General features: G+C 43.2%; 1 protein-coding gene across 1 annotated transcript in view; it reads left to right on the forward strand.

Annotated features, from left to right (window-relative positions):
- Positions 1-19,523, forward strand: part of cplx1 (complexin 1) — a 34,316-nt gene that overhangs the window by 7,188 nt on the left and 7,605 nt on the right. The gene's annotated exons all lie outside the window — the stretch shown is intronic.

Genomic DNA, 19,523 nt, shown 5'->3' on the forward strand with positions numbered 1-19,523 from the left:
CATGAAAATGTGTTGAATAGAGCTTCTGAGCTATGCAGCTAGCGACCACTACTGGGAGGCCTGCGTTAACTCCAGACCTCTAACACCTCTAACAGATTTAGAAACTTCTCAATGTTTTCTTGTATAAGTGCACGGTTTAAACCTCATAAGCTGTTTGGACCAAACAGTCCTTCAAACTTTCTAGAGTGACAAATAAGGACAGAGTTGTAGTTGTTCATTAATGGTTTCAATAGAACTGTTTTATAACATGTCCAGGCAGTAGGCACGGCAATTCAGAGATTACGTCTAATGTGGTTGCCAGTTCTGTTCAACAAGTCAATGTCTCTTATGCAGTCACTAGTTTCACAAGTTAATTAATGACATCCATGTCATCATTATCATCATCATCATCATTATAAATGTCACTGCTCAGTAATGTCATCAAAATGTAAATAAAATACTGATAAAGCAAATTGTCATAGACAGTCAAGGATAGACTACAGTCATGGAATTAACTCACAGATGAAATTATTCTTACTGCCTAGGGTCACTACGATTACTCATTCCTATGCAAGCAATCCCATTTACAATTCTATGTATTAGACTAACATTAGGATAACATTTCATGCCTACATTCCACGGATAAAAGCTCATAGAGGAGGTCTGAGGTCAGACAGTATAGCACGGCCAGGCCTGAGCTGGGGAGTGATGAGCGCTCATCGAGATGAGACAGGTGAGATGAGACAGGTGAGACGAAGAGTCTGCTTTGGCACAAGAGTTTCATCTACGTATTCTCTTGGTACTTTCAGGCACAAGGCAATGTGTGTGACCCAGTTGTTGGAAATTTCTTGGTAAAAATAGAATCAGACGAAGAACTGATCTCTTTTGAGTTGAATAGTAAGAAAAAACAATGTCAACAACTGAAAGATTGAAAAGTGAAAAGTTCACACATGGCACTCAAAGTTTTACTTCCCATGCAAATTACACAAAGGAACCTCGGCAGGCAAAAATAGGTTAGTGACGTCGCCGGTAGGGCCAGCACTTGCCGTTTTTCCAGTGTGTGGGTCCACGGTTAGGTATCCGGTATCCCTGACAGAAAACTGCGTCACCGGCTGGCACAGCGTAAAGACTCGTTTGGCCGTTCCACTGTATGCCCTTGACTCTTGTCCAAAATGGCCGCCTACCCAGCATGCAGCTCTGGCAGGTCTGGGCACCTCTCCCTCTCTCCCTTTGCCTCTCTCTCTCTCTCTCTCTCTCTCTCTCTGTTTCTCTCTGGCAAAACATTGGCATCAGCAGGCCAGGAGAGGTGAGAGCTGCTCTCTTTAGGCTAGTGTGGCTGCAGGCGATGCCCTGCTTCATATTCTAGCTTGCTTTCAATAGAAGCCCATCAGTTATGCTAACAAAGGTCAGACAAGGTCAAGCAGCCTTGCCCTTCGGTGTCCTTCTACACCGTTTGATGAATGTGTCAGATGTAAGCGCAGTCATTCTGTTTGTGTGTGTGTGTGTGTGTGTGTGTGTGTGTGTGTGTGTGTGTGTTTGTATGCAGCACAAGGTCCTTTGGCCACTTTTCATTTTTTCTGCTTACCTGTTTCCTGTTCATTTCCATACATATGGCTTTAAAGCCTTTTTTTACAGCCAGTAGAGGCATTTGCCCACTGTGATACTGTACATTTGTTAGTGCAAATTCGCTTTTCTCAGCCATTAACCATCAGTAACTTTCAGCCACTGTGTCCATGCAGCTAGCCAGTCAATGTGTTCCACAGATATTACCCTGCACCCCTGGCTTTCGGTATGATTTCAGCATTTGCCTGTCATCCAGTGCTACTAAGGGAAGTCAGTCAGTCTGTTCGTTCGTTTCGACTCTCGAGGCACTCTGCTCCTCTACGTGAGCATCGGAGGACTGCAGCTCGTGCACCAGCACATTACACATGCCCTCCATATGGCGCACTGTGGGACTCTCTTAGCTCAGCTAGAGTGAAATGGAAGGCGACTGGCTGGTACTCAGTGTGCTAATAAAGTCGCTACGTTACCTCCGTTCCCAGGGCATGAGCTCGGCTGCCTGTCCTGTGTGCAGCCAGAGGGGGCGCTGTCCTTCAGCACGTCCCCTGGCCTCTGGCCTTCGCAGGTAGGGTCAGGGGGCTGTATCACTTGCCATCCGCTGAGGGGAGATTCTGTTGGTTCCTGGTGAAATTGCTAATAAAGGAGCAAATCTGATTTTGATCACATGTGTTGATGGGAAATGCAGGCAGAATGCAGGGCACCTATTTTTAGCAAAATGTTTGTTGGCAGATGAGTTTGACGTTGAGTCACTGGAGAAACCATAGCAGTGCTGAGCCTCTCGTGGTGGTACAGACGTTAATGACAGGACTGCACGGTGTCTATTAGTCATTCCTATCATGAGCGATGGTGCATTTGGTGTAGACTGAGCCGTTTATTTTCCCACGGCTGTGATGTGTGCCATTGTTATCAACTTTCCTGGCACTGTGGATCTCTGCTTCTGATCTCAGAATCTCAAGCTCAAGCATTTAACTTACACCTTGAAGAAAGAAAAAAAACTCAGTACCTTTCAAACAATGTCTTCAAATGTTTCAATTTATTTTTCACACTATATAATTGGATTTTTTATGGGTCTACCAGATATTCATATGGAACAAAATTAAAAGTGAACTTTCACTTCTGCACTCATTCGCTTAAATGACCTTTGGAACTTACTTTGACAAAAAAGTAAACCTCTACCTCCTCCTGGCTTCTATAATAGAGGCTGTGTGTGTGTGTGTGAGAGAGAGAGAGAGAGAGAGAGAGAGAGAGAGAGAGAGAGAGAGAGAGAGAGAGAGAGAGAGAGAGAGAGAGAGAGAGAGAGAGCTGAAGGTCTTTGAGCAGCTGCTGTTTTGTTGCTTTTTGCTTTCAGTGGCAGTACCTACGCAGAGGGCGTGGGTGAGTGGTGCGACCTCTTTTGATTGGCCCTGGCCTCCTGGCCTCCTGGCAGTCCCTAACAAGTGCTTGAAAGCGCGTCCTTCTTCAAAATAAACAGGTCAATCCATTAAAGTAGACTAAGTACATCGGGGTCTACCTCATGCTTCCTTCCTCACAGTTTTTACTTTTTCATTAACAATTAGGCTTTTAAACTTTGTCTTTCTTGATTATTTATTTGTTACACTTTTTTTGTATCAGAATAAATTGTCTGTTTTGAAAATGGTAAGGAGAGACTGTTGAAAAAGCAAACGTTATTTTCTAAATGGACTGTTCTTTCAGTGTGTACATGCGTGAGGTGTAATGTTAATGAGTGCTATTGCTAGGCACTGGAAACCACCTGTTAGTATGGTTCAAGGAGTAAGCCACCCTTTCTATCTGAAAATATTATTCATGTGCATATTATTGATGTGACTGTGAAATTTTATATGTAATATATACTATTAATATAATACTTAAGTTTGTCATTCAAAATTCACCATCAGAGTCCTTTAAAATAAATGCCCAAACAAAGAAAGCCCCCGAAGTCTTGCCAGAGGCAAAACACCACTACAGTTCTTCTTATTCTAGTTCATCGCTATTTCCCGCTTTCTCTTGAAAGAAACAAGCAATCATGTCTTTGCTAAGATGAAAAACTCAACTGTGGTCATAGCTTTTCCCTTGGTATGATAGCAGGTTTGGTCAAATATAGATTCATTTGTGTTGAGTTAAAATGACAGAATCAGAACAATAAACCGGGTTTTAACCATCTTAGTGTCAGTTGCTAGCAGAAGACGTAAATTAATCCACTTGGGATGCTAAAAATGGACCAGGAAGCAGAATGCAGATATTTACTGAAACAATGGAGCAAGTCAATAATAATAATATTAATATTAAGCCAAATCAATGATGTCATACTACCTCATTGATGGGATTTGTGTAAAACGCCTCAGTGCTTAACTACAGACGTGGAGCATGACACAGTGCTAGCCTCCCAGAGGACAGCTCGGTCCCTGCACTCAGAGCTACCCTGCTGGTCTCATCAGGTATCTTATCGAGTTCTGCTGATACTCCAATGAACTCAGATTACTCAAAGTCATGAAGGCATAAGTAGCTCTCATAGAAGTGCCCAAACCAATATTGGCTTCCTGTTCTGAGATTATGGCACTCCTCCTTTGAGTCAGACAGGATGTGCACAGGTGATCTGTTCAGTGTTCATGCACCCAAACAGATCAGACATCAATGAGTTGCTTTTGTGCTGGAGAACAACAGGAGAGCAGAGGCCTATCGGACACATCCACACCTTCTGTCTCTAAAGCACAAAGCGCTTTAATCTCAGGCCAGACAACAAAAGCCCATAACCTCTGTCCTTCACTGAGGAGATATGCTGTTGCCATGCTGGGGTGTGTTTCTGCATTTGATAATCCAGTTCAGTGCGGCGAGTAGGAGATGAGCGGAGGAGAGGAACCATGTGGGAAGGGCAGCAGTAAAAACAAAATCAATTGTAATCAGCCTTTTCCTGCAGGTGAATCAACTGAAGATCATGTATGGTAGCGCTCAGAAAGGGCATGTTTAGTGCTGCTTGAAAGTTTGTGAACCACCCATTTTTTTCATTATTTATTCAACAAAAGTAATGGAAATAAGCCAAGTGCAAACATTTGTGAATTCTTAGTTAGTACCTTGTAGCACCTCCGTTTAGTGATTACATCAACCAAACGTCTCCTCCTTGCAGAACTCCACCTGTTGAGAGAGGTTGGAGACATGTGGCATGAACCAAACATCTCCTCCTTGCAGAACTCCACCTGTTGAGAGAGGGTGGAGACATGTGGCATGTACCAACTGCTTCAGAACTTGACACAGCATTTCTATGGGATTGAGGTCCGGACTTTGGCTGGGCCAATCTTAATTCTCTTAAGCCAATCCTTGGCAGTTTTGCTGGAATGCTTTGGGTCTTGGTCAAAAATCAAATTCAAAATCCATTTCCATCCCAGCTTCAACTTCAACTCAACTGAGTGATGGCAGGAGATTCTGGTCAATAATGTGTTGATAGGCTTGGGAATTGATGATTCCCAGGATTATATGGAATCGTCCAGGTCTGGAGGCAGAAAAACAGGTCGGAAGGTTATTCTCTTTGTATACAGTGTTGACTTTTCTTCAAACATGGCACCTGTGATTATGACCACATAATTACATTTTGGACTCATGTGTCGAGAGAATGGACTTCCAGAGAGCCTCGTTTGACCAAGTGCTCTCAAAGTTTAAATGGGCAACTTTGTTCTTTTTCTAGCAACTCTCCAATGAACACCATGTCTATTTGTCTCCTGATTGTAGATTCTTGTACACTTATCCCAGATGTTTCCAGAGAGGTATGCAACTCTGTGGAGGTGATGTTTGGCTTGGCCTTCTTCTGGCGCTTCTTGGTGTACGTTTTAATGGCTGTCCACATCTGGACAGAGTTGAGGTGATGCTGAGTGGCCTCCATTTGTAAATTATTTGTTTTACAGTGGATGGATAGAGCTGGAATCTTTAGTCTTGTAGCTTTCCCGCTTTCCCCAGACTGTAGGGCTGTCACCACCTTCTTCCTGATGTCCTCAGATGTCTCCTTTCCTCTCGACATTGTTGATCTGTGTGCTGTGTGCCTTGGCATGGCAGTGGTTTGGTTGCTTTCCTCTCCCCTTTTTATCAGTGTGGCTCAAATCTTTCCACAAAGATGTCACATGCCACAGAAGAGCACATGCCACTATTTAGAGGTTCCTTCACAATTACATAATTTAGGCCACTTTGAGGCAGCCAAGAAGAAAATGCTAAGCAGAGGGCTTCTTGGAGCAAAGCAAGAAGTGCCAACATTAGTGTCAGACCCTGTTATTTAAGTCATGGAAGACACAGGGAAAGAAACACAGGACCAGCAAGACTCCCAGCATGTAATTAGCAGCCCATTTGTGGCTAATGCACAGAGAGAGCACTGTAATGGCTCTAAATGAGGGCTGACATTGAAACCATTGTCTGTCTAATGATGGATGGTTCAAAGAACAGGTTAGAAACAGTTCCTGTGCTTTGCATCGACACCAGGCCTTCAAGCTTAATACTTCCATAATGGGAAGACTAGTATGGATATGACAAAATCTGAGAAGGATATGACAAAATCTGAGAAGATTTATGCAAATAATCTTCCATTATCTGAGAAAAGAGATGCAAAATAATAAAGGTTACAGGATGCTCTAGAGACCATGAGAAGTCAGTGATTTTACGTTCAGTGTCATGATAGTATGTGATATTTTGCCTGTTTATTACAAAGTGTAATCAATTTTTAAAGGTAATTACCTTACACGTACATGCATTATAAACACATTTGTTTAGACTCAAAGTGATTTATGTTACTATTAAATTTTTCCAAGATGAGGTAAGAATTCAGTTTAAGAGCCAGCGAAAGCAAATGCAAACTTATATTAACAAAAATGGGAGAAACAAACAAAATAGATTTTTGATCATTATTTTTCAAATCTCTGAAAACCTCTGCAGTTGTTTATGCCAGATCGCATGTCACACACCCTGCTGGGATCACGCTTCATGCTTGAAGTACTGGGGACATGCTGGGTTACACAAATAGTGTTGCAGCAGACATGTTTGAGGAATGGGGGGGGGGGGGGGGGTTTACAGACTCATTTTGAATGCAGTGGTGGATGGTGTTTGCTGTTAATGACTGCGATTGAGCAGAGATGTAGGGAGAATGCAATCAGGGCCAGACTGATTAATTAGTGTTTGTTCTTTCAGGGTAAGCCCCTAATAGCAAACCATGTCAGGAGTTAAAAAATGTTAAAAGTCTCAGAATCAAAATGACTCTCATTGAGATGCAGATCATTTTCTTCACCACAGTTCAATGAGAAGTGGAGGTGTTGGATGTCCGTACATGCTGATGGTTTTTTATTGCCCTGCTTCAAAGGATCAGCCCCCTGCAAATAGAACTCTAAGGTGTCCACTTTCATATTTTACTGTGTTCATGCCTAACGTGACATGAGACAGGATGGCATTGTTGTGACAGTGCTCCTTTGAACATTCGAATGGCAAATTCTCGGTTCCACCCCACCCTCACTTTTGGTTGTTAGTGACTGATCTTAAGTAGGCCGTATTTGTGACGCGCCATCCCGGGCAGTCTGACAAATCAACATGATGCTCTAGTCCTTTGGAGCGTGCTTAGAAAGCCACAGAACGCCTGACCCAATCACCTCTCTTCCCTCAAGGATAAAAGGTTCATTTTCCGATCGGGTACTTCCCATCGCATGAGTTTCAGTAATGACTCGTGCAACGGAGCGATTGCAATAGCCACATGTACACACACATGAGTGGTACAGTAGCACAGACTAGCACAGACCACGAGTGGAGGCTGCACTGTGCCTGCGGGCATGTGGTTCGCTCGGCATCATGGGAGACTTCCCAGACTTCAAGCCGCAGTCTTGTAATAGCACGGCCTCTGGACATAGTGTGGTTCTATCAGTTTCAAATCAGACGTTATTTTAAACATCTAATTAAGCTTAAAGTAAAAATAAAAAAATTTGATCAACTTTCTATTATATGGCCATCTATCCACAATTCAGTATAGGTAAAAATGTTAAAAGACTTTTGAGATTTCATAGAGGAAACTCTTTTTCGAGGCTTGATTCTGTGGAAGCAACAGAGAGCATACAAGGCATAAATAAATTGCCCCCGAGTCCAAAAAGCACTTAGCTCCCCGATACAGTTACTGCGCTGCTTGCTCTCTCAGTAGAGAACACAACCTCAAAGGCGTGCAAATGATTTCATTTGTTTCTCATTCGGCATGCGGGCCCGTTGTCCAGCATTAGAGCACTCCTAGAAGAGTGCATTAAGACTTCCTTTGTGTTAAGACTTTTTATGCCTGGGCCACTGTGGCTGTCCATGACTGAAATGTTTCTGGTGAAAGATGAGGTAAATAAGAATACAGCATCTGGCTAAGTGGAGGTCTGGGTGAGAAAGAGAGACATGAGTCGAGTCTGCAGTGATCCAGCAATTGGTATGCATGGCCTTGCATGGGGCTGGATGTGTCAGCATATCGTAGGCACTGGGGCTCCACTTGGCCTCTCTTCCACACTTAGTTCCAGTCTCTCCTCTTTTGGCTCTCACTGGGGGAACTCTTGATATTTAGAGCAGGACTGCCTCTGAGCCATGGCAAACAGCTATGGAGCCTCACAGTGCCCTCAATCCACAGCCCTCTTCAACGTCAAGGCACATTTAGAAAGTCATGAACATTTTCCTAGTCACTCTGTGTATTTCCGATATCTGAGATCATTTGTAACCTCTGTATTTGTGAAAGACGGTGTTGCCGAAGGACAGTGGACATTAGCAGTGTCTCTCTTGTGTAAGGATGAATCGTTTTGCATGCAGGTGGTTAAGGCTGTGTTAACACTGTGCTTGTTTGAAGGAATAAAAAACAAAAGGCACACTACTTTTACCCCTCTGTGGGTTCATACAATATTTTTTAGCAACTGGTTCTGAATGCATGAGTCTTTGTTGCCAAGTAGCGATAGTGCTTAAGCTGTCAATCATCTGCCTGCGTATCTAGCTAATGTTAGCTACATTACTTTGCTAATTATAATCTACACAATGTATCGAAAAGATAAACACTAATCCAACATTTAATGTGCTGAACTAATAAGACTTCAAGCCTGTTTTTTTTTCTTCAAGATATTCAGGATTCAGGATAATCTGTCCTGCAACAGATGTCTGCAACACAGACGCACGTGCAGACACACACAAAACTTGGTGGACACCGGTGTTCCCCCCACGCTAGGGTGGCAACAACAGCAGGCAAATCAAAGAGAAAAAAGAGTTCATCACTCCCACTGAACATGGGATTAGAAAGAGAGCTCGCAAAAAAAAGCATGTGGTCACATTGTGATCCTCACCTAAGGACAACCTCTCCAAGGGGGGACGAAAACATTTATCTGGACGACACCCAGTATCATCCTTTCGTGATGGCATAAGCCACAGTAATGCAGTTATCTCCGTACCATCACACTAAGCATGCAAATGCCTTTTTGCCAAATCCTCTCACCTTGGATGTGAATGTGAAAATGTGAAATGTGAATGTGAAAAGAGGAGGCATCCCAAGCTGTTCTATGTTACACAGTACCCTGGTATACACAAAGCCTATTCCCAGCTTTTCCTTCTAAGAGAACATATTTGAATGAATATTCAGAGACGTTTTTTACATTAACACTTTTCTGGGCATGCAGCTGATTCATTGGTGTGAGACTGGTGAATCACAGAAGGACGGAACCCGTCCCATTCACCCGTCACGTTGGTCTCCATTCCAGCTGCGGAGATCTGTGCAGGAGCACGGCTATGATGCGCCCCCACCGTGGAGAGCTTTCAGCAGCTGCTTTCACTCAGAGGCATTCAAAAAATGTTCCAAAATGGCTGTTTTTAACCCTAGTTCAACACCAGTCGTATTTGCATCTGAAACATTCTCTTGTTAAGCCATTATCAAATGTGCAGGACTCAGTGAAGTTAATTCTGCTCAAATGGATGTCAGAGAAGTGTTCCAGTCATTTCCGAAATATTCCATTTGCATTCAGGCACCTCAGCGACGGTCTATCTGCTCTTACGAAAAAGGGTGTTGATTTGATTTTGGTGATGCAGTGGATACAAACTAGTTACTATCTGGAGACGGAGGGCCATCCTAGGACTGGGCTGAGGTGTTGGGCTGGACAGGAGCATTAGTGGGGCAGCCCTCGCTGAGAGGCAGATCAGAACGGGAACGTAGTAACGCTATAATCCACAAGTAAACAGACCACTCAAGGTCCTGTCTTCCAGGCAATTATGCAGTGATTTGAGCAGGTGAATGCCACAGTTCCTCGGGCTGTCTGAGGCATTGCAAACAAGACGGAGCCATTACCGAAACGTGTGGGATCATTCCTCACTGTTACAGACCTATACGAGCGGAATAAAATCTCCTCCTGTGAAAGATGGAGGACAAACATTTAACTGTCCTCATCTGGGTGTGAACTTGTACTACAAGTGCATTCACGAGACATTATGCGAGTTCACCATCATCCTGCTGAAGAAACCTGTCTTGTGATGTCCTTTCAGTCTGCAATAGCAAGTAGTGCTATACACTGTGCTATTTTATATATATTAAAGGAAATTTAAAGGGAGAAAGGCTGTGACAGAATACCCAGGGGGAGCGACTGAATGATGCCTTTCAGTGAGTCATGATTACTGCTCTGAGCCTAACAGGGCTTGCTATCAAGCTCCACGCAGGAAAGGAACTGCCCTGAAACAGGCTTTCCATAGATGGCCTGATTAAGTGAAACCAAAAAGATTCCTCCACAATCTAGCGAAGGGCGAGGAGAATGCGAGAGAGAGTCCACATTTGAATAACCATGTTAGTTATCAGTGGAATCAGGCTGACTGCATGATCGATGGGCAGAGACTGGATGCCCCCCGAGGAGGAGGGCAGCACTGATGATTTGAGTAGGAGAAGAACAGCTGAAGGAGTGCAGTGGGGATGAGAGTCCTATTGTGGGCGGGCCCAGTGAGGGGATGACACAGAGTCCTATTGTGGGCGGGCCCAGTGAGGGGATGACACAGAGTCCTATTGTGGGCGTGCCCAGTGAGGGGATGACACAGAGTCCTATTGTGGGTGGGCCCAGTGAGGGGATGACACAGAGTCCTATTGTGGGCGGGCCCAGTGAGGGGATGACACAGAGTCCTATTGTGGGTGGGCCCAGTGAGGGGATGACACAGAGTCCTATTGTGGGCGGGCCCAGTGAGGGGATGACACAGAGTCCTATTGTGGGCGTGCCCAGTGAGGGGATGACACAGAGTCCTATTGTGGGCGGGCCCAGTGAGGGGATGACACAGAGTCCTATTGTGGGCGGGCCCAGTGAGGGGATGACACAGAGTCCTATTGTGGGCGGTGCCAGTGAGGGGATGATACAGAGTCCTATTGTGGGCGGGCCCAATGAGGGGATGACACAGAGTCTTATTGTGGGTGGTCCCAGTGAGGGGATGTCACAGTCTTATTGTGGGCGGTCCCAGTGAGGGGATGACACAGAGTCTTATTGTGGGCGGTCCCAGTGAGGGGATGACAGAGTCCTATTGGTGGAACAGAAAGCGTGTTGGTTTTGGGTGAACCTTGGCAACTGTGATAATTGCAGTTAAAAGAGTTTGGCCTTTTTTAAATTGAGCGTTTAGCCATAATGGTCGATGATGCTCAGTGTTGCCATTACTGGAGACTGACATTTAACATCTGTGGAGAGGAATTAGGCATCAGAAGTGTCAAAATTCTGACAGAAATGTCAAATTCTGATAATGCCTTTCCAGCATTACTACAGTACTACTACAGTACTACTCTGTTATAATCAATTTATCAGTTATCAGTGATGTTGTTCAGTAGTGAATGTAGACAGGGCTGCCAGCTTTACAGTAAGACACAGACAGAATTTGATTGAACTGCTTAAAGGAATAGGAAAACCCCCTTTCTCACCTTATGTTTGTAAAGGGGTTATGGAGAGTAAAGGGGTTATGTTAGTAAAGGGGTTATGTTAGTAAAGGGGTTATGGTGAGTAAAGGGGTTATGGAGAGTAAAGGGATTATGTTAGTAAAGGGGTTATGGAGAGTAAAGGGATTATGTTAGTAAAGGGGTTATGGAGATTAAATGGATTATGTTAGTAAAGGGGTTATGGTGAGTAAAGGGTTATGGTGACTGTGCTGTAGTTGATGACAGAGGGATTGGGAGGGGCAGGTCGGAAGTTGGAAGTCGGCCGGGGTAATTTATTTTTTTTAGGTGGTAGGTACTAATGCAAAGGACATGTGATGTTCATTTTGAACTCGCTAGACAAAAGAAGCAAATAATTTTCCAATTATATAATAATATAAATAGAAAATCTAAAAGAGATGAAGTGGTAAATATTAAAGAAGGGCATCAAAATCAAAGAAAGGTGTAAAAAAGCTAGAACATTAACAGGACACACATAACAAAGTGCTAGTGAGGTGGTGTAATTGTGAGAGGGGAGCACAGTTAGAGCAGCACACAAGCCAACCATACACTGTAATTTGTAATTGAGTCTAATGGTTAATGGCCATTTCTCAGCCAAATGAACTAGGCAAGAAGAAGCTAATGTGGAGTTGTGTTACAGAGCTGTTAATGACGAGCTCCATCCAGATAACCTTGCAGCGTAAATTTGCCAAGGGACAAATGAATACAGAACAGGAGACAAAAGATGATAGAATGAAGTAAGACTTATCTAATTATAGTTCCTCTATGAGTTTGTTTTAATCATAAGAAATCAAGTGATTCAGACTTTAATATTCAAACGGATATGGTCTATTTATAAAATAAGAAGTATGAATGGAGTACAGGTTTTAGTAAGCGTCTCAGATGACCTGTGTCTATATTATGAAGGTCTTTATTGTCCTGATTGATTTGGCTTCCTCCCGTTTAACGTCCTGTGCAGTGTGATGCCTGCAGCCCAGAATCTACCTGTGTGCAGTATATGAACACTCACAGTGTTCAACAGTTTTCAGGAAAATGAGAAATCTGTGAGAAAGTGTGCTGCCAAGTGTCTGTTAATTAGGGGGATTTGGCCAATATCGTTCGAAGCAGAGGAATCCTGAAAATGCCCAAGGAGGCCAGGCAAGACGTACATCAAACCAATGGTGCGAAGGAGACCATCACACCTTGGTCTTTCCATCATGGCAGTGTCCTTAAATCACAATTTGTAAATTAAAATTTGCACTTCAGAGACAAAATCATCTTTAGACTGTTCAGATATAGTCGCCTGTCTAAGTATATTTTAGTCTATTAGGCTAACATAGCTGACCGTTACGAGCTAAAATTCCAGTGTGAACTAGTGATACTAGTGCGAACAAAAATTTCAGTGTGAACTAACATGCCTGTAAAAGAGAGCAAACCAGAAGAGTTGTTTCCCAATATCTCAAGATAAACGATATTCAAAGTATTAGGTATTTCTGCCACAAAATAAACTGTTGAAGACAGAGACACAATGGGGATTTATAATGAGCTCTAATGATGACTTTCTCCTCACACGGACGTAGGAGTGGTGACTCTTTCAGCTGAACCTAACATGAGATCCGGCTGGCAGGAGCCTCACTAGCCCTGCTGTCATTCTCTTTCATCTCCACTGCTCAGGCGACACACCTCACGCCGCCACGTGCGGAGCACGGGCCAATCGGCGGGCGCTCTGAGCACACTCGAGCCTCCCTCCCCTGGTGTCCTTTTTTCAAAACTGTGAATGCATTTTACATTCCTTTTCATTACGCACACGCCCCTGCCATCCTGCCATAACTCACGTGTGCAGTGACGTGAGAGTAATGGCTCGGGAGTGTCAACAAGAGCCCAACGTGCTCTCACGCTCCAAGCAGAGCACGCCCGCCCAAGCTGCCTGCCAAGGCGGTACTTTCTCCTCAGGCGACTCCGGACTAGTCTTGCCTCCTCAGCCGCGGGAGCCCCGAGACAGGGCGTTGAAAAGGAGCGAGCTAACCACACTTATGCTGCTGAGGATGGTGATGAAATTTGACTCGCTTAGTGGAGGATACGCTGCAGTGGTGATATTCTGGTTATGATCATTTGTCTTACGCAGCAATAGGCAAGAGATACAGGTGACATTTCAGGAGAATTGGGGAAGTCATGGCGTACACTGCAAAATGGCGCTTTTGGTATAGCGAAGTGTTTTTGAATTGTACATCTACACGTTACCATAGGACTGATGTTTTACTATGACACCCTGTAGTATTAGTGAATGACTCCCTACAAATTGTGAAAACACTTAAAAAATATATTTTTATGCTCTGTCCAACGGGAATACTGTAACTAAAACTTCATTGGCTACAATGGACCCCTGCATGTAGCAGATAGATGGGTTAGTGCTAGGAAATGGCTCACAACACTACTGCTATGTCTTATCAGTCCCATATTCCCAGCTCTCTGAGGGCTGGGTGCAGATGATAATGCCAAGAATAATTGAGAAACGCCCCCATAATGCGTCTCCTGCTATTTTCCCCTTTTTATCCTAGAGAGATTTAGTAGGATCCTCTAGACTTCCTCTAGTTTTCATCTCCACATAAAAAGTCCTTGTTCTCATTAAAGCCCCATTCTGCTGGTCAGATCCCTTGTTGATCACTTCAGGCTGTTGTACTGCAACACTTAAAAGCCTTTGCTCATCCTAAAAGACATACATAACACCAGCAAAGCTTATCACCCCTCCTCATGGTCCTCACAGTATCTGCTCACTCAATGAGAGATGCACCGTCTGATCACAGGCCAAGCACAAGGTTGAACTTGGACAAAAATATTCTGAGGAATATTAGGGGTTTATGTACAAGTGCCTGCTATACTTTGTTAAATATGAAGTTTTAAATGCTGAAATCATTTACTTTTGGTTCAGTAGTGGCAATGTGATCTCTCTCTCTCTCTCTCTCTCTCTCTCTCTCTCTCTCTCTCTCTTTCTCATAAACACACACTCATTTCCATTAAATGCAGAAACACTACTTAATGCAATTCTTAGTAATAAGAAAAACAGCAAGTAAACGTGAGCCTACTCCATCTGTTTTAAAATGTTTCATTAGTGCAATTCCAATAAATTCACAGAGGTAGTCACTGGTTTTATTTATTAAAGGGAAATCTCTGCTGAACATTTCTGTTTCTCCAAATTATAATACTTTTTATCCCTAAGCTTATTGGTGAAAAAAAAGGAATTTACTTTAGACCCAGTTACATTTCAGTCATTCACATTTAACAGCTAATTCCTTGTTTTGTATTCAGTTCCATTCTTTGTTGTTGACAGTTATGCTGCTGATCATACTATTCATTTTTAAGCATTAGCAGAATAAGTACAGCAGAAAACAAATTCGACCTGTCAAAACTAAGTGTGTCAAAAAGATCACAAAAGAACAGCACATAAACACACCTCTTGCAGATAGATGCTGTTTACATGCCATTCAAAAACTTCAAAAGTTGTTTTTGTAGATGTGATACTTTTTTTTTTTGCTAAAGTACTTTTATTTCTATAATAATTATTTCACTGAAGAAACAAACAAGACTTGTTTACTTCACCCTGTAAAGGTGAGACCCTGTTGAACACAGGAAGTGGGCATGGCTGACCTGGACTCAGAAGCTCCATCCAGAGCCGCTCCACACTGGTGGCTGTGGGCGTTCAGTGTGGCATGTTCTCTGTGGGGGAGGTGCTTATGTGCTTGTGGGAGACAGGGTGGGGCACTGGGCTCTGCTACCAGAGCAGGTGCAACTAATGACAGATGGAGGAGAAGGCACACCAAGTCCTTGAGCTGCTCATGCTGCTATATACACATGCCTAAGCTCCACAGGGGCCCCACGACGTCCCTCAGTGTCCTTCAGGATGCAGGAACGACCTTCTCTGCCACGCACACATGGGCACATGGTCAAATGGATACATGGTTTTCTGCAGACATATATTGGACAATATCTATAATATATATTTTTTTCTGTTTCTGTGTCTCCTAAACACACAGTGTCACAGTTTGTTCTTCTCTACCCACACTCTTTCACAGGGAGAGCACACAAACACACACACACACACACACACACACACACACACACACACAAGGACTTGCAGGCCATCTAGCATGCCATTTCCACCACTTTCTCACTTTCGTTCTATCTCTCGCTGTAACACATACACAGCAGCCTTTTATATAATTCAAACCATTATACGCCATCATCAAACCCTTTCAAAATGAAGTTTCTTTATTTCTCCTGATTTGCAGTGTCAGTAAAATGTTGGGCACACCAAAGACGACCAAATACATTGTGAAGTAAAGGTTAATGTTTTAGTTACTTTCCAAGACATTGATGCCTACATCTTTTAACCAAAAATAAATAGGTTTTAAAAATACATTATTTGAAATGATCACTGAACAAACATTTTTAATTGAGAATTTAAGCCTTTGAAATTTAATCGAGTCCCCCAGTCTCCCAGGTAATGGAGCTGGTTGAGATAATACCAAGAGTAAACAAAGCTGCCATCAAAGCTGTTCTGTTCATCATGGCTACTCTGAAGACTCAGATCTAAAATTTAGGTTTGATGTTTTTTTTACATATTAATGGTCACAACATAATTCCATACGTGTTATTTCATTATTCTGATTCCATCAGAAATTCTAAAAGAAATGAAAGAGTAGAAGTCCTAACTGTTGCCTGGAGCTGTAGACAGCTCGACAGATCAACACGTGTAGCCAATTTGTTAAGCCTGATCATTGTAGCGCAGGCACTGAAGAGAGGACCCTCCATGCAAATTAGTGGGTTTTTAGCACAGAGAAATCACTGTAGTCATTGCACGATTCTGCTCAATTAGCTCAGAATAAATTTAAAACACAGACACTGTAACATCAGCATTCTTAACAAGATCTAGGCTAGTCTTGTTTTCCAAGACTGGTCAATTATGATCACCATGAAAGCTACAGTTAACAGATGGCAATAGCATCAGCTGTGAACTCAAAGCTTTGCTGTTAGCAATAGTAACCATGGAGGAAACTTCTCAAACTGTTGATCACAATGTGGTTAGCTAGGTAGAGTCTGGGCTTGTTGGTTTTAGCCCCACGAGTGACTCGCTATGAAGACATCTCTTACAGAGTGTAAGTTTACTCTGGCTGGATGATTCACTGCAATGAGCGTGTGCACAGCTGGCTGTGCTGTGGTACACTGCAATGCTGCAAAGACTTCTGGGACATGGTTGTCTCACTTGGCAGTGCGGCATTTGTGTCACGATCAGATGAGCTAATTAGCCTTGAGAACTCGGATTAGCAGCACTGCATGGCAGAGAAGCAAAGACATGCGTGAGAAAAGAGCCTTAATTAAAAACAGATAATGAAACACGCAGGAGCTCAGACAGGAGAGAACAGCCGTGCGCATTTAAACATCAATAACACAAACAAGCGGAAAGTACCCACCCGCCTAAATCAAATCCCCCAAAATGAAAGTTGCTCCGTGTGTGTGTGTGTGTGTGTGTGTGTGTGTGTGTGTGTGTGTGTGTGCGCGTGCATATGTGTGAGTGTGAGTTTCTTCATCAAATGTGTTAACTATAACTTTTTTTTTAACAAAGCTTGCAAAAGAAGCTATTTTTTCTTCCCTAAGGAGACATTCAAGCTACTTGCACTTTGAATTATAAAGCTCTTTTTTACTTCACTACATAGGTGTAAGACCCCACATGTAAGGACCACATGACTGTGGGGAAAATGTGCTGACATTTTGTCTTATCTTTGATGCAGTCCTATTCAGTGTGGATCTGTGAGTGTTTTAAGACTTCCCTCAGACAATGTGTTCCATGGGGAGTGTGCAACATTTCAGACCCAGAAGTTGCTAAAGGCACTCTCGGAATATTATTCATGACCATAAAAAATGCACACAAACAGCTTTCTAGAGCACTGCAGAACACCTAAGAACATTTTTGCTTTGCCCCCCCCCAAGTGTTCCTTTGGCTGACTGAATCTATATTTTTGACTAATATGAAGCACATATCATGGAAAATAGGCTATGTAACATACAACACAAATGTAGACTGGAACCATTCTTTTCAAAGAAGAATCTTTCTGTGTTCCTGTAATTATGCTGTCCTTCTGGGCATGCTCAGTGCAGGCCATCATGCACAGCAGTGAGGGGTGTCTTTGGTCAAGCTATTGAACAGGCTAGTCCAAACAGACTCCAGCATGACACACAAGCCTTAAAGGGGCCATGAAACTACGTAAAGTGAATGCAGTGAGTTTTAAAGTTGCTCGTTTTCTGTTGCTACGACTTCCACTGGTTTATTGTTGCGGTCATTTAAAAGCATGCATCATTGCAACACAGCAGTACGTCTGGATTAAGTTTCATGCTTTCAGTTGCTTTTTTTTTTTTGATAAGGTTGGCCTAAACCACAGTGCAAAGAATCAACACGCTTGCTTGGTTTCAACATACTTGCTTATTAAAACAGATCCTTAGTAACATGCGGTCTTGTTCTGCTGATTAGCAGTCTCAGAACGTGTAGAGACGAGAGCGGGTCCTGACCCCGACCCTCTTAAAAGGTTACAGCAGAAAGCAGATGGACATGTCACCACCCTCTCCTTCACAGGGTGGAGCAGCCTAACCAGTTTGCACAGCTCATGATGACTGGCTGGGACTAATAGTACAGACGTAAGCCCTCAGACGGCTGGCAGGGAGGCCCAGCACTCATTAAAATCAATTTCCTGAACCTCAGGCAGCTGGAGGCTGTTGTTGCATAGGGTGAGCACAGGCCTTCACGCCCCAGGGGCTGCTGGGTAAACACACCGGGTGCTCCCGCAGCAATCTGTATGTGACCAGCCAAACCCCCGAGTGAAATGCACCGGCCGGCATTCACTTCCACGGAACTGTTTTGAATGGACAGTCCTGAGTACTAAAATAACAAAGTTTCATGAACTCTCCATGTGAAGATAAACTTAAGCCAGCAGAGGTAAATTTAAGTGAAAATTGTTTTTGAAGACGTTCTATCAACAGTGAAGTTTGTGTACGTGACAAAAATGCACACTGCATGAACTACAAGGATAGCTTCGGGATTTTCTAAACACAAAATTCAGCCAATTTCTGCCTGAGATTAAAATAACGAAGTCTTCGGACAGGCATAGATGTTTTGGCATAAAGGGAAATATAATATTTAATTAATAGCCAAAAATGAACTTGACAGGTGGAAACTAGAAGATAGGAGTTTAGTTTCTATTGGGCCATGTCGTTCAGAGTTTTCCAGTGGGAGTGTTTTAATTAGGGTTGTTCCATTATTCTGAGATATCTGAAATGCTTTTCCACATTGCTGGTATGTACCTGAGGATGCACTCAGAGGAAAAGTCCAGTGGTCTGTCTTCTGACTTTCACTGAAGACCTTGATGAAAAATGTAGTTTCCCTTAATCAATTCCAATGACACGTTAATCAGTTCGCGTTCATTGATATGATGAGTGAAACTGTGGGAGGATGTTGTCACTTTTGTTTTTTTATTTATTATAATTATTGTCACAATCCGTTATGGGGAATATTCAGTATTGTCAGATTACTGCATTAAAAACTGAATGTTTCATTCACGTGCTATACTGAACACATCGACATCGGAGACATTTAGAGTGATCTGTTGGATGACAGTCTACAGCGTCCATCTGCCCAGCAATATGATGCCATTTCCAACATCCAGCTTTGAGTGGTGCAATATGTCTAATATTTTACTCATCGTGAGCTCATAGAAACTGTACAATGTGATTTACAAATGCAGTCCAAGAGGCTGTAGAGAGCCACACTGAATTTCAGCTGTTGCTACCGTTCCAATTTGGGGAGGCGTTAACAAGTGTAGCCGGCGTCCGTGATGAATGGAGCCCTGAAGTAATCAGAACATATTATCTGCATGGTCAAATCCTGCAGCCCCTCTCACTGTGTTAATGGAGCCCATTGTTGTAAGGTTCTGACCCATTGTTCTTTTCTCCCGCACTGTCCTGTTGGAAAAGCCAGTGGTGGCCACGGCGGAGGGGATGGAAGAAAGAGCAGATGTGTGAGATGCGTGTGTGAGATGCGTGTGTGCGACACGTG

Source organism: Brachyhypopomus gauderio, chromosome 5 (genome assembly GCF_052324685.1).
Source record: "Brachyhypopomus gauderio isolate BG-103 chromosome 5, BGAUD_0.2, whole genome shotgun sequence".
Lineage (NCBI taxonomy): Eukaryota > Metazoa > Chordata > Actinopteri > Gymnotiformes > Hypopomidae > Brachyhypopomus > Brachyhypopomus gauderio.